The sequence below is a fragment of the Dromiciops gliroides genome, chromosome 1 (assembly GCF_019393635.1).
Source record: "Dromiciops gliroides isolate mDroGli1 chromosome 1, mDroGli1.pri, whole genome shotgun sequence".
Lineage (NCBI taxonomy): Eukaryota > Metazoa > Chordata > Mammalia > Microbiotheria > Microbiotheriidae > Dromiciops > Dromiciops gliroides.
Window position 1 is genome coordinate 555,379,901 of NC_057861.1, and position 15,198 is coordinate 555,395,098.

The window sequence follows — 15,198 nt, forward strand, 5'->3', positions numbered from 1 at the left end:
CTTTGATACAAACTCTATTCATGTGAACTACCAATAAAATGTTGCAATGTCATCTCAGTATGGTACATATTGTTTTTGTTTGGTTGTTTTTTTTTCATAAAAGTATTTTATTATTTTCCAGTTACATGAAGAGATAGTTTGCAACATTTGTTTTTATGAGATTTCTAGTTTCAATTTTTTCTCCCTCCCTCCTCTCCCTCCCCCCTCCCCAAGACAGCTAGAATTTTGATTAGTATAATATGTATGTACAATCACATTATACATATTTCTGATTAGTCATGCTGTGCAAGAAGTATCAGAGCAAAAAGGAAAAACCTCAAAAAAGAAAAACAAAAATATAGAGATAATATGGTTCAATCTGCATCTAGATTCCATAGTTCTTTTTTTCCCTAAATTTGGAGGGCATGAGTCTTTGGAACTATCTTGGACCATTGTATTGCTGAGAAGGGTCAAGTCTATCACAGTTGATCAACATACAATGTTGTTGATACTGTGTACAATTTTCTCCTGGTTCTGCTCACTTAACTCAGCATCAGTTCATGTAAGTCCTTCCAGGTTTCTCTGAACTCCTCCTGTTCATCATTTCTTACAGCACAATAGTATTGAATTACATTCATATGCCACAACTTGTTTAGCCATTCCCCAATTGATGGGCATCCCTCACTTTACAATTCCTTGCCACCACAAAAAGAGCAGCTATAAATATTTTGGTACATGTGGGTCTTTTTCCTTTTTTATGATCTCTTTGGGAAAAAGACCTAGTAGTGGTATTACTGGGTTAAAGGGTATGCAAAGCTTTATGGGCCTTTGGGCATAGTTCCAAATTTCTCTCCAGAATGGTTGGATCAGTTCACAGTTCCACCAAAAATGTATTAGTGTTCCAATTTTTCCACAGCTTCTCCAACATTTATTATTTTCCTTTTTTGTCATATTAACAAATCTGATAGGTGTCAGGTGGTACCTCAGAGTTGTTTTAATTTGTATTTCTCTAATCAATAGTGATTTAGAGCATTTTTTCATATGGCAATATATAGCTTTGATTTCTTTAACAGAAAACTGCCTGTTCATATCCTTTGACCATTTCTCAATTGGGTAATGGTTTGGATTCTTATAAATTTGATTTAGTTCCCTATATATTTTAGAAATGAGATGTTTGTCAGAAATACTGCCTATAAAAATTATTTCCCAGATTTCTGCCTCCCTTCTAATTTTGGATGCATTGCTTCTGTTTATACAAAAATCTTTTGATTTAATAAAATCAAAATCATCCATTTTTCATTTCATAATATTCTCTATCTCTTGTTTGGTCATAAACTGTTCTGCTTTCCATAAATCTAAGAGGTAAACCATTCCTTCCTCTTCTAATTTACCTATGGTATCACCTTTTATGTCTAAATTGTGTACCCATTTTAACCTTATTTTAGTACACAGTGTAAGATGTTGGTCTCTGCCTAGTTTCTGCCATACTCTCCTCCAGTTTTCACAGCGGTTTTTGTCAAATATTGAATTCCTATCCCAGAAGCTGGAGTCTTTGGGTTTATCAAACAGTAGATTACTAAAATCATTTACTACTGTGTCTCCTGTGCCTAATCTATTCCACTGATCCACCATTTTATTTCTTAGTCAGTAGCAAATAGTTTTGATGACTGTAGCTTTATATTATAGCTTCAGATTTGGTACAGCTAGCCCACCTTCCTGTGCATTTTTTTCATTAGTTCCCTTGATATTCTTGACTTTTTGTTCTTCCAGATGAATTTCGTTATTATTTTTTCTAATTCTACAAAATAATTTTTAGGTAGTCTGATTGGTATGGCACTGAATAAGTAAATTAATTTAGGTAGAATAGTCATTTTTATTACATTAGCTCAGTCTATCCATGAGCAATTGATATTCTTCCAATTATTTAGGTCTGATTTGATTTGTGTGTAGAGTGTTTTGTAATTATGTTCATATAGTTCCTGGGTTTGTTTTGGCAAGTAGACTCCCAAGTATTTTATATTGTCTACGGTTACTTTAAATGGAATTTCTCTTAGTATCTCTCCCTGCTGGACATTGTTGGTCATGTGTAGAAATGCTGATGATTTATGTGGATTTATTTTATATCCTGCAACTTTGCTAAAGTTGTTAATTGTTTCAAGCAGTTTTTAGTTGATTCTTTAGGATTCTCTAAGTATACCATCATATCATCTGCAAAGAGTGATAGTTTTGTTTGCTCCTTGCCTATTCTAATTCCTTTAATTCTTTTTTCTTCTCCGATTGCTAAAGCTAATATTTATAGTACAATATTAAATAATAGAGGTGATAATGGACATCCCTGTTTCACCCCTGATCTTATTGGGAAGACCTCTAACTTATCTCCATTACATATAATACTTGCTTATGGTTTTAGGTAGATACTGCTTATTATTTTAAGGAAAGCTCCACCTGTTCCTATGCTCTCTAGTGTTTTTATTAGGAATGGGTGCTGTATTTTATCAAAAGCTTTGTATGCATCTATTGAGATAATCATATGATTTTGGTTAGTTTTCTTATTGATGTGGTTGATTATGTTAATAGTTTTCCTAATGTTGAACTAGCCCTGCATTCCTGGTATAAATCCCACCTGGTCATAGTGTATTATCCTGGTGATCACTTGCAGTAATCTCCTTGCTAATATCTTATTTAAGATTTTTGCATCAATATTCATTAAGGAAATTGGTCTGTAATTTTCTTTCTCTGTTTTGGCTCTGCCTGGTTTTGGTATCAACACCAAATTTATGTCATAAAAGGTATTTTCCCAAATAATTTGTATAGTATTGGAATTAATTGTTCTTTAAATGTTTGGTTGAATTCACATGTAAGCCCATCTGGTCCTGGAGATTTTTTTCTTAGGAAGTTCATTAATGGCTTGTTCAATTTCTTTTTCTTATATGGCCTTATTTAAGGATTTTATTTCCTCTTCAGTTAGCCTGGGCAATTTGTATTTTTGTAAATATTTATCCATTTCATTTAGATTGTTAAATTTATTGGCATACAGTTCGGCAAAATAGTTCATAATCATTGCTTTGATTTTCACTTCATTAGTGTTGAAATCAGCCCTTTCATTTTTGATACTAGTAATTTCAGTTTCTTCTTTCTTTTTTTTAATCAAGTTAACCAAATGTTTATCTATTTTATTGTTTTGTTTCATAAAAACAGCTCTTAGATTTATTGATTAATTCTATAGTTTTCTTGCTTTCAATTTTATTAATTTCTCCATTGATTTTCAGGATTTCCAATTTAGTATTTAATTGGGGATTTTTAACTTGTTCTTCTTCTAGCTTTTCAAGTTTCATGCCCAATTCATTGATCTCCTCTTTCTCTTTTTTTTTTCATGTAAGCATTTAGAGATGTAAAATTTTCCCTAAGCACTGCTTTGGCTGCATCCCATAAGTTTTTGTATGTTGTCTCATTATTGTCATTTTCATGGATGAAGTTATTGATTGTTTCTATGATTTGTTGTTTGACCCACTCATTCTTTAGAATGAGATTATTTAGTTTCCAAATAATTTTAAGCCTACCTTTCCATGGCTCTTTATTACATGTAATTTTTATTGCATCATGATCTGAGAAGGATGCATTTACATTTCTGCCTTTCTACATTTGACCATGAGGTTTTTGTGCCCTAATACATGGTCAATTTTTGAGTATGTGCCATGTACCACTGAGAAAAAGGTATATTCCTTTCTATCCCCATTCATTTTTCTCCAGACATCTATCAGATCTAACTTTTCTAACATTTTATTCACCCCTTTAATGTCTTTCTTATTTATTTTGTGGCTAGACTTATATAATTCTGATAGGGGAAGATTCAGATCCCACACTAGTATAGTTTTGCTGTCTATTTCAGAGTACATGTCCATCTCTAGAAATCATTCTCATCATATGCTTGTTTAGTTATTAGTTCATATTGATGATTATTACAATATCCTTTTCACTACATGTTGATGTCTCTTCATTGGGGCCATGATTCCATAAACTTAATGATGAAAAATATGTACTTCATTTTTATTGACCCATATAAATAGAGACAGCACTTTGTAGAAGAATAAGCTATAGGCTATATAACTATCGATAAGTTCTAACTTCCTTGGGCCTCAGTTTTCTCATCTTTAACATGGAGATAATCCTTGCATTACCTATCTCAAAGTATTTTTGAGGAAAAGGGTTAAGGTTAGGGTATGAACTACTTATATACCAAGCAAAGCTTTTATTTCTTATTATAATATTTAATAATAATTTATATCATTTTAAAGATTTATATCACATTTTCTCTCTTCAATCTTGATATATTATATATATATTATATATATATGATTATATATATAATTATATGATATATTATATATATCATAGTTCTACCCATAATCGGTCAACTAGAAAATATCAAAGTTAGAATCGGAGCCCATGTCTCTTGAACCCAAGGTTACAACTCTGAGCCTACTTTTATTCCTCCCTGCCTCTCCTTGCCTCCATGTATTACTTGGGCAGGTCATTGATCATTGATATGCAAATGATAACACTTGGACCCATCCTTTTCTGGTGGGACCAGTTTGAAGAAATTAACACAAAAAATATCCTGGAATACCAGAGGTGCAGAATCAAGTAGCTGGCAACAAGTATTTATTAAGCACATAATGAGTTCTAGGTACATAGAATGAGATATGTGACAAACATTTTTACACATAGCTAATGTGTTGATTTGTTTTGTTTGTATGTATTTATTAGAAGGGAAGGCTTCTAGGGGCAGCTAGGTGGTGCAGTGGATAAAATACCAGCCCTGGATTCAGGAGGACCCGAGTTCAAATCTGGCCTCAGACACTTGACACTTGCTGTGTGACACTGGGCAAGTCAATTAACCCCAATTGCCTCACCAAAAAAAAAGGTAAGGCTTTAATTTTGATGGGGCAGGAAGTGGGTACTGTTAGAAATGTAAAAACAAGAAAGAAAAGAGCAATATCTTGTAACACTAATGCATTTCGTGGAGTTGTGAACTGGTCCAAACATTCTGGAGAGTACTTTGGAACTATGCCCAAAGGGCTATTAAATGGTGATCCAGAAATAACATTCCTAGGTCTATATCCCAAAGAGACCATAAGAAAAGGAAAAGAACCCAAATGTATAAATAATATTTATCGGAGGGTTTTTTTTTTTGTGGTGGCAAAGAATTAGAAATTGAGGGGATTCCCATCATTCGAGGAATGGCTGATGAAGTTGTGGTATATGAATGTAATGGGATACTATTGTGCTATAAGAAATGAAGGGCAGGCAGATTTCAGAAAAACCTAGAAAGACTTATGTGAAATGATGCAAAGTGAAATGAGCAAAACCAGGACACCATTGTACACAGTAACAGCAACACTGCATGATGATCAACTATGATAGACTCGGCTCTTCTCAGCAAGGCAATGATCCAGAACAATTCCAAAAGACTCATGATGGAATATGCTGTCCACAATTAGAGAAGAAACTATGCAGTCTGGATATAGATCAAAGAAAAGCATACTATTTTACCTTTTTTATGTTTTGGGCATTTTATTCTCCTGATTTTCTCCTTTTCTTTTGATTTTTATTTCACAACATGACTAATGTGGAAATATGTTTAACATGATTGTACATGTATAATCTATATCAGATTGATTGCTGTCTTGAGGAAAGGGGAAGGAAGGGAGGAAGAAAAATTTAGAACTCAAAAATCTTACAAATATGAATGTTGAAAACTATCTTTACATGTAATTGGAAAAAAATACTATTTTTTTTTTTGCAGGGCAATGGGGGTTAAGTGACTTGCCCAGGGTCACACAGCTAGTAAGTGTCAAGTGTCTGAGGTCGGATTTGAACTCAGGTACTCCTGAATCCAGGGCTGGTGCTTTATCCACTGCACCACCTAGCCTCCCCCCAAATAAAATACTATTAAGAGTAAAAAAGAAAGGAACACCAGAACATTAAAACACAGAGAAGAATACAAAAATAAATTCAGAAAGGGACAAAATAGCATTTTTCTTAATTGTAATATAAATATAAACAATGTAACAATTGAAAGTTTCATATATGATCCTTTTCTGTTTTTTTTTTGCTTAAAATATTTGTAGTAGTTATGATTAGTAACATCATAATAAAGAAGAAAATTAAAATAAACAAATCCCTGGGATAAAGCCAAGTTACCTTCTTTGTGGTATCTAAGTTATTCACTTAACTTCTATTCATTGAGATTGGTCTGGGTAACATAGTTAATTCATTTATCAATTACTCTTTTGGATTAATTTTTTAATAGTACTGAAGTGAGGGAGGTGCATACCATCTTAATATGGAAACTGGATCATTCAAACTACAGTGGTATAGATTCTCTGCATTTAAACAGATAGAATATAAGTCTTCTATGGCAGTCTGAGTCAAACAAAATATGAAACATTTATTCACAACAACTGAAATGCTAGACATTAAAGAAGTGAAGTGGTTCTTTAAGTGAAGTGATTTCTCAAAACTCATGAAGCTTCAATTCAATTTGACTAAAAAGATGAGGAAGTTTCGTGACATTTAATGGACTGGTAAAGATATACTATAAAACAACAACAGCAACAGCAACAGCTCATATATTAAGGAAGCTGTTATTTGCCAGGCAAAAACCATAGAATTGAAGATAGTTTATATGAGAATAAGATGCTAACAATTTTATCAGAGAAAACATTTAACTTTAGAAAATAAATGCAATTGAAATATGAGCAAAGCAAATAGGACGCAAATTTCTGAAGTTGTAGCCTATAGAAAGGGAGAGTGTTATCTCATTCAGGGTGGAAAAGGAAACTAGATTCTTTTATATCCTATTGCTGGAAACATTTTATAGTCTACCCTGATTAAGTTAACATATAGTTCCCCAGAGGGAAATTCAATAACATAAAAGGATGACTATCTGCTTACACAAGAACATCTGGGAAAGTGGGGAAGAGATGTTTGGTTAAGAAGAAGAGGAACCTGTATGGTTTAGACAACTTTTCAGTAGCATAGTCCAGAATGTGTGACTATAGTGTGCAAATGTTATGGTGATTTTGAAAATGAAAAGGTTTGGTGCTTGGAATCTCAGAGACAGAAGGGGCAGCTTTTAGTCAAACATGTTTCATAAAAAGATTACATCTAAAACATCCCCAACTGATGGCTAGCTATCAGGTTTCTAATTGAAAACCCACCGTGTGAAAAATCACTGTATGATGGGAAATTCATTGCTCTCTGAGACAGTGCCTTCCACTTTTAGATACCTCTAATTGTTATTACTTCCTTATATGCCTCTGTTCAACTAACAGCCAAGACTTGTAACCTCTCTTCTTAGTCTAATTCCTCTTCTACATGAAAGATGCTTGAATCCATCTGTCATTCCCTTGAAAACCTTTTCTCCAAGATAAGCAGTCCTAATTCAACCAATTCATGTGTTAAGTTTATAGAATTTTAAATTGAAAAGGACATCAGTGATCAACTAATCCAATCCATATCTGAAAAGAATCCTTACTATAATATAACTAACTAATGGTCATTTAGCATCTGTTTGAAGACTTTATGTGAAGGAGAACTCATTACTTCTCTGGCAATCTGATACACTTGTGACAAGCTCTAATTTTAGGAATTATCCCCCTAACATCACAGCTAGATTTAGCTCCTTATACTTTCTATCCATTTCTCTTGGTTCTGTCCCCTGAGGCAAAACAAAACAATTACTTTATTATTATTATTATTTAAAATTTATTATTCATGTAATTTTAACATTTTCTTTTTAAATTTTGAGTTCCCAATTCATTCCCTCCCTCTGACTTCCTCCCCCACCCACTATCTATCTATCTGTCAATTGAACATGTGAAATCACACAAAACATATTTCTACATTAGCTACATTTCAAAAAAAGTAAGAAAAATAAAGTCAGAAAATTATACTTCAATTCTCTCTCTGGAGGTGGATAACATTTTTTTATCAAGTCCTTTGGAATTGTCTTGGATCATTGTATTGATCAGAGTAGCCAAGTCTTTAACATAGTTGATCATCATTACAACATTGCTTTACTATACACAATGATATCCCAATTCTTCTCACTTCACTTGGCATCAGTTCATATAAACCTTGTCATGTTTTTCTGAATCCCACCCCCATCATTTTTTATAGCACAACAGTGCTTCAGCCATTCTCTAACTAATGAGCATCCCCTCAATTTCCCATTCTTTGCCACCACAAAAAGAACTGCTATAAATATAGGGCTTTCTCCTTTTTCCTTTATCTCTTTGGGATACAGACCTAATAGTGGTATTGCTAGGTCAAAGGGTATACACAGTTTTATAGCTCCTTGTTCTCCAGATTGGTAGGACCAGTTCACTACTCTACCAGTTTATTAGTGTACCTACTTTTCCCTCATCTCCAGCATTTGTCATTTCTGATTGGTGTTGAGTGGTACTTCAGAGTTGTTTCAATTTTCATTTATCCAATAAATCGTGATTTAGAGCATTTTTACATGACTATAGATAGCTTTGATTTCTTCTGACAACTGCCTGTTTATATCCTTTGACCATTTGTTAGTTGGAAAATCACTCTTATTTTTATGAATTTGACTCAGTTCTGTACTCAGTACAAATGTGATAAATGAGGCCTTTATTAGAAAAAATGTATTACTTCATTGTCTATGGCACCTTTTTATAGAATATAAATCACTTTTAATTACATCTATTTTTGCTTTTGCTTTGTCTGAGGTCATTATTGCTATACCTGTCTTTTTCAGTTCAGCTGAAGCATAGTAGATTCCGATCCAGCTCTTTATTTTATCACTGTGAATGTGTCTTTCTGTTTCAAGTGTTTCTATTTTAAACAAAATATTTTTGGATTGTGGTTTCTAATCCATTCTGCTATCCACTTCTGTATCATACATGAGTTGATCCCACTCAGATTTAGTTATGATTACTGTGTTTTTCTCTCCATCCTATTTTCTCCTTCTCTCTCTCTCTTTATCCTCTCTCTCCTCTGGTCTATTTTGCTTCTAATTATTGTGTCCCTTAAATCATCTTCCCATTTATCAACCTTCCCCTTCTCCTCCTGTTTCCTTGTTGGATAAGTTACATTTCTATACACAACTGAGTATGTGTGTGTGTGTGTTTACATTCTTCCCTCTTTGAATACATGTTCTTCCTTCTTTGAATCAATTCCAATGAGAGCAAAGTTCAAGCATTGCCTGTTACCCCTCCATTTTCCCCCTCTAAAATAAGAGCTCTTCCTTGTGTGCCTCTTTTATTTGAGAAAATTTTCACCCTTGTACCCCTCCCTTCTCTGTTAAATGGAACAGTTCTAATCCTTCATCTATAGGACACTTATTAAAATATTGTAAGTAAATAAGCACTTAATAAGAAATTACTAAATGCCAGGCACAATACTAAACAATGAGGCACAAATCCAAGCAAAAAGACAGTCCCTACCCTCAACACACTTAGGTTCTAATTTGGGGAAGGCAAAGCATAAAGGGGAGCTGAAAAGTTGAGGGTAGAAGGGGAAGATACCTGTTTGGTTACATGGTGGTAAATCCTGGAGATTGAAGGATTGTTGTGGTCTGGGCTTTTCCTTAAAATGGAGATTCTGAGAAGAGCTCACCAATAGAAGAGGGGAACAAGAGAAAAAGGGAGAAGACAGCTTGTCCTTTCTGAATCTTCTCTTTTCTAGGCTAACCTTCCTCTCCTACCCCCTGTTCATTCCTTCAAGTTATCCTCATATGACTCAAGGCTCTTCATCTTGGTGATGAAGCCTTCATCAAGGCTCTTTATTTGTATGAATCTAGACAGGTCACCCAAACTTCCAGTATCCTCATTTGGATGGTCTTTAGTTTATCAAAAGACTTCTTAAGCTAAGGCTTCAGACATGGTCAGACTAGACAAGAGAGTATAAAGGACATGTCACCTCCTTTTTACAGGATACTGTACCTCTCTTATAACCCAAAATTACATTAGCTATTTTGGCTGCTACTTCACACTTCTGACTCATATTGAGATTGCAGCCCACTAAAACTACTATTTGCTACTCTCTGATAAAAATCATAACAAGATCAGAATTTGGGGGGCGGCTAGGTGGCGCAGTAGATAAAGCACTGGCCCTGGAGTCAGGAGTACTTGAGTTCAAATCCGGCATCCAACACGTAACACTTACTAGCTGTGTGACCCTGGGCAAGTCACTTAACCCCAATTGCCTCACTAAAAAAAAAAAAAAAAAAAAAAAAAAGATCAGAATTTGACACCATTATGAATCCTTCCTCATAATAACGAATATTCCAGTGAGAAGGGGAAATGCTAACATTTATGTTAAAACCTTTCATTAACATCTATTAATATTTTAATCTTGTGATCTTTGTGGGTTGCTATATAAGTTTAATAAGAATGCTAAGAGTAAAGAAGTATTTGAGTAAAGTCTTTTAAAATTCTAAACAAGTTGAACTTTCAAATCCTTATGGCATTTCATATTCTGATTAATAGTCCTATAGTTGCTGGCAGGTAGACCTCAAAGGTGAGTAAGCAGCCCTAATAAGGTTTGGCAAACCTACTCACCACAGGAGCTAGTCTTCTTTGAATATCCCATATACCTCTGCAAGTGCAGTGGTCACATTCCAGTAAAACTGTCATAGAAGAGAGGTTAAACCAGGTTAAGGGTAGTTGACAGGCCTTGAATCTATTGATGAGTTAGAGGGAAGTCTACTCCAAGCATTTAAAGACTTCTCCTGGTAGAATAGGAGGACTAAGGGCAGCTAGATGGCGCAGTGGATAAAGCACTGGCCCTGGATTCAGGAGTACCTGAGTTCAAATCTGGCTTCAGACACTTAACACTTACTAGCTGTGTGACCTTGGGCAAGTCACTTAACCCCAACTGCCTCACCAAAAAAAAAAAAAAAAAAAGGAGAACTAGAACAATTTCTTCCAACGGCTATGAAGGCAGCTAAAGCAAGAACTGTGGGGTGTTTAGAGCTTGCTAAGACATCAATGATTCCAAGGTTATCCACTGTATCCTGGGCTGTTACCAGTTGTCCTGACTTTTTTTTTCTTGTCACTGGACTTCAATGACTCTGGAAGAGAGAAGGAAGCTAATGACTTTACACAACTCTGTCTCACTTAAATCCAACTCATGCAAAGTCAAGACATCACTCTTCAATATCTTGATGTTATTGGTCTTCTTCAAAAATGATGGACTGGGAGCAGATAGGTAGTGCAGTGGATAAAGCACCAGCCCTGGACTCAGTAGGACCTGAGTTCAAATATGGCCTCAGACACTTGACACTTACTAGCTGCATGACCCTGGGCAAGTCACTTAACCCTCATTGCCCAGCAAAAAAAAAAAAATAATAATAGAAAGAATGAAGGATTGACAACAACAGCAACCTTTCTGATCATTCACTTCAACCAATAAAAATTTTAAGCATGTACCCCAATCGAGGTATATTTATTTATAATTACATACCTTATTGTTATATTATTATATCACATCCATTATAAAATATAAAAATATATATATTAAAATGGTAAGATAGATTAAATAATATTTTAATATAATTATTATACTTTATTACTTTGATGTAGAAATATATTTTTTGCTTTCACTACATTTTCAGGGAGTGAAATGTAATTGAATGTGCCTTCTACAAAAAAAATTGATTTAATACTTTGTGATGCAAAAATTCAAAGATCTGGTTCTAAGTTCATTTTATTTCAATTTTTTATTTTAATGGCTATTATAGATGAAAAAAGATACATATGGGTCAAAATGAAAATACAGTTTTCCTATACTTGCTAAATCTTAATACTGTTTTTTACTCCCTCCCATCCCTCAAATATGCAAAGCTTTCTTTGTTATTGAAATTCAGTTAAAAATGTATCTTTCCTGATTTCAATCAGTTATTGTTGCAAATGAATCAAATGTTCAATTTTTATATTTTTAAGTGTTTGGTTCAAAACTCACTAAAATTCTTTATTTTGAAGATTCTTTAACAGATTAGACATTTTAACAGAATTTTTGGTAACAAACAAGTATCTTCAGTACCTACCAGAGCGTCTTATAAATAGGTGGAGCGGGGGCATCTAGGTGGCGCAGTGGATAAAGCACCGGCCTTGGATTCAGGAGTACCTGATTTCAAATCTGGCCTCAGACACTTGACACTTACTAGCTGTGTGACCCTGGGCAAGTCACTTAACCCCCATTGCCCTGCAAAAAACAAAAGCAAACAAACAAAAATAAATAGGTGGAGCATAATAAATCTTATTGAATTGTCTGTGAATGACCCCTAAGCATTGGCTCTTACAATGTTTAATACTTAGGGGTAACAAAGGCACAAGATGGCTCCTATCTAAAACAAGAAAACTCTTTGCCACTTATAAGTGTGTAAAACAGGAATTGGCTTCAAAGTGGTGCCATCTTTAGTTGATCCAATTCCTTTGAGCTTCATGGTCATATCTACAGATCCTTCAGTCACTCTGGTTATTTTTTTCCTTACAAATTGTACCCTCACCCTTTAGGGGATAAAGTACTAAGTCTTATAAAACTGTCTACAGTCTCCAAGTTTATATGAAGACCTTGAGAGAGTCAGCATGATAGGGCCCTGGAATTAACATCAGGAAAACTTTGGTCCACATATCTTCCAGACATTTATTAGCTGTGTGACCTTGGGCAAGTTACTTCACTTCTATGTTCTGTGCCTCAGTTTCTTCGTTTACAAGATGAGGGGTGGAGAGGCACTAAATGATTCCCAGGGCTCTTCTGAGCTTTAATCTATGATACTATGATCTTCTGTAGTGAAACAGCATGAAAAGAATCAATCTTTTCTTGTTATGGAAATGATATTGTGTCTATAGTCAAAAGACCTGGGTTCAAATTCCACCTCTTATACATACTATCTGTGTGACCTTGTGGAAATAACATGACATCCCAGGTTCCTTATCTGTAAAATGAAGGAGTAGTCTTAACTACTTTATACTGACAGTTTTTGAACTAGGATCATTTTCTCTTTTCTAGCTCTCTTTCCTCATCTATAATGTGAAAAGAAGAATACTTCTAACTACTTTACAATGTTATGAGAACTAAAAGAGACTAATGGATGTGAAAGTACTTGGAGGGGGCAGCATGGTGGTGCAGTGGATAGAGCACTGGCTCTGGATTCAGGAGGACCTGAGTTCAAATCTGGTTTTAGACACTTGACACTTACTAGCTGTATGACCCTCACTTAACCCTCATTGTCCTGCAAAAAACAAACAAACAACAACAACAAAACAAAAAAGAAAGAAAGAAAGAAAGAAAGAAAGAAAGAAAGAAAGAAAGAAAGAAAGAAAGAAAGAAAGAAAGAAAGAAAGAAAGAAAGAAAGAAAGTACTTGGAAAGCCTCCCAGCATGAAACCTATGCTGCAGTAGGATAGGATCAGAGTCTAGCCCATGGAATATGCTGAGGATGGGCCTACTAGATGCTGGGGGTGGTGTAGAAAAAAAGGGGAAAATTACATTAATTATTTGCAGTGTTAATCCTTTGTCCTGGCCACTTCCACTGAGTTGTATTTTGGCCTTTTGATAAAGGGCATGAAGAGCAGCTTCTCCTTGTATCCTCTTTCCTTCAAATCTAGTCTCTAATCTATGGAGATTTGAAAGATAATCTATATCTTTGATAGACATGAAATGTAGGTGATAGATTGGAATGAGTTAACAAAATATAGCATGATTTCTGTTCTCAGTGTTTTCTTCCTCTTCTAAATGATTAGCTTAGGACTCTATGAGCTTTGGGCAGCTAGGTGGCACAATGGATAAAATGCCAGCCCTGGATTCAGGAGGACCCGAGTTCAAATCTGGCCTCAGATACTTGACACTTACTAGCTGTGTGACCCTGGGCAAGTCACTTAACCCTCATTGCCCTGCGGAAAAAAAAAGAAAAAGAAAAAAAAGGAAAAAAGGAAAAAAAAAAGTGAAAGGACTCTATGAGCTTCTCCTTTAGACTTACCATCTGGGAAGAAAGGGACTTCTGTTCTGCTTGTTGCCTTATCCTCTACAGTGGGGCTCATATGTTGTGGGTATTCCTATGCTGATTAATGATCTGAGTCTGGATCTTAGGTCCACAGGTGCTCTTTTTGCTTTCTGTTTTTTTTTTTCTCTGAACAAAAATCAACAATCATGAGAGATGAACTTTTCTATCCTAGTGGTCACCATGCCTCACAAGTTTAAAAGTTTTGAGGTTCTATATCTTGGCAGATAGCTTAATGAACTGGTCTACCTGACAGTCTTTTGGTGATGAAGCACTTTGCAGTCATCCAGACTGGTACTTAGATAACAAACATGGGTGATTATTGAATTTATATTCAAAGCTGTTTTAGCTTTTTAGTCCATGCTATATCTTGAATTTTTTGAAGTAACCTCCAAGAATCTAAGATCATATCCACAGCCATATGAGACATTGAATTAATATTTATTAGGTAGTGAATAGTAGTAGTGGTGGTGATATTGTGGTAGTGTATAAACTTCAGTAGAATGTTGTAGCAGATGCACATGAGTCAACTATGTGTAAATCAAAAACGTTATTTTTAGGAAAAATATAACCCAAATTATTCTTGTGGGCACAGTCATAATTAGGGTGATGGGTGATATAGCCAACCCTAATTAACTTGCTCCAAAGTATGGAGGAGCTATCCCAGAGGTGAAAGAGGAAGGGGAGCATTCTTCTTACCCAAGATAATCCTATGACCCATTTTTTGTGTGCTTCTTCCTACAAAGCCCACAAAGCATATGGCTGTAACTGCTCCTTTCAGTTAATGATGTAAAAGAAAAGGTCACTAAAAGAAAAGTTGAACTCTGAATAAATGAAAAACTAATGAAAGTTCCAGAAAAGAAATAAGGAATCATATCTTTCTATCTCACAGCTAAGAGGTGAAGGGCTACCAGGACAGATTATTGTATACATTAACAAAAATAGTTATTGTATTGCTACTGTGAGATTTAAAATTGGATACTAGAGCATTAACCTCCCCTTTTTAATTGTTTCCCTTATTTATCTCCCAGACTAGTAAATGGAAGAAGCCTCTGGTCTCTAGTTAGAGCTTTTATTGTTTGGAAATTACAAGGTGATGTTGATTAGAGGGATAAGAAAGTAGAAATACAAAACAAGGGGCAGCTAGGTGGCACAGTGGATAAAGCACCAGCCCTGGATTCA